We start from the raw sequence: 1807 nt of genomic DNA on the forward strand, positions 1-1807 counted from the left end.
ATCAAACAACAGCTCTCTTTCCTTCCAACCTCCGATAAAGCCTTACACATGAGTGTTTATGTTCCAGCTCATTCCATCTCACATTTATGGTACCGAAACCCAGGAGGGACTTTGCCAGGACCCACGACAATCCCCAGCTGTCGGGTTAATCAGCTTTCCCAGCTGTCCCTTCTGAACCTGCCGAACAAACACCCACCCAGGGGCCCTCATCCATTGCTGTTGCTGACTTTTACAGCCACACACCAGTCAACAATCTCAGGGTGACTGTTTGTGCATGCCTCCCTCTCTCAGGTCCTCTGTGCTGTCAAGTCTAAGTCCTAGTACTAGGCCAGATGTACTCTTCTTGGCCCGTGGCCCAGGATTGCTGCTCTCAGGGGATGCGCCATCAGCTCAATTCCTTTCTCTTCTCTCAAGGGTCTGGCAAGAGAGATGAGGACGCTCCTTTCTTTGCCCTTCTCCTCGGAGGCTTCCTGATCCTCACCCTAACTCTCCGTCCTGCAATTATCGTGGGAACCTCGCCATTTAAATTGCCTCACTCCACACCCTTGGGTTGTCTCCTGCGCAATCTTAAAGCGCTAGGGCTACAACCTGATATCAAGCCATGACGCTTACTCTTTGTAATCAAGAATATGGTTCCTAATGGCCGGAGAATGGCATCTTCATTTTCAACATCCTTCATGACCTTGATAACTTCTGTCAGCGCAGTGGCAAATGGCCTGAGGTCTCCTACATAGAGGCTTTGTTTTCTCTCTGTTCTCATCCTTCTCTCTGACTTGCTCCCCTTCTCAAAACCTTCTAGCCCATGAGAAACCACTCTCCACCCAAGACCAAGACCCCTTCCAGACATTTCCTCTTTTGACTCATCAGACCATGTCCATCCTCCACTTGCACTCCCCCCTCCATACAAACCTTCCTCCTCCTCTGCGCCACCTACCTCTTCCTTCTCCTTCTTCCCATGGCTCTGTTGCACGACCATCTGACGGTCAAGCCTCACATACTCAGCTCAACCCTCCCTCTCCACCACATATTTGGTCCTGAGACCACTCTCATCAATCCAAATACCCGCCACTGCCTGCACCCCTGATGCTATTACATGAGGTAGCTAGGGCAGGGGGCACTGTCCGTGTCCATGTTCCCTTTTCCCTATCTGACCTCTTACAAATCGAAAAGAAGCTAGGACATTTCTCCTCCGATCTAGACACCTACTTTGAAAGAATTCAGATACCTCACTCAATCCTATTACCTCACCTGACATGACATCACTTTCATTTCTGACCAGGTACATGCTATGAGCAAAGAAAAGCCAGCGGGAGCTCAGGCAGTTCCCCCAAGAAGATCCCTCTTGGGATTATCAACCAGGTCACACCAACTGTGGACTTAGAGATCATATGATTCTTTGCCTTATGGAAGGCTTAAAGAGAACTTATCATAAAGCAGTCAACTACAGATGAGAACTAGAACCCAAAATTCAGATGAAAATCCGGCCCAATTTCTATCATGTCTAAGAGTAGCTCTACAAAAATACACCAAACTAAATCCAACATCCCCAGTAGGCATAACGGTTATTACCACTCATTTCATCTCTGTTGGCTCCAGACATAGACATGGCTAAATACCTGTTACTGGCTAATGCTCTACAGGGTTCCAGACCAATGAAGGCATATAATACCCTCTGGGGCACTGCCCAGGCCCTGTTTCAAGTGTAACCAAGAGGGTCATTGGGAAAAAAACTGCCCTAGCCCTCGTCCTCCCCCTGGCCTGCAAACAGGAGGGACACTGGAAGGTTGATTAATTCTTTCTCCAGAGC

The sequence above is a fragment of the Chrysochloris asiatica genome, unplaced genomic scaffold (genome assembly GCF_000296735.1).
Source record: "Chrysochloris asiatica unplaced genomic scaffold, ChrAsi1.0 scaffold00559, whole genome shotgun sequence".
NCBI classification, from domain to species: Eukaryota; Metazoa; Chordata; class Mammalia; order Afrosoricida; family Chrysochloridae; genus Chrysochloris; species Chrysochloris asiatica.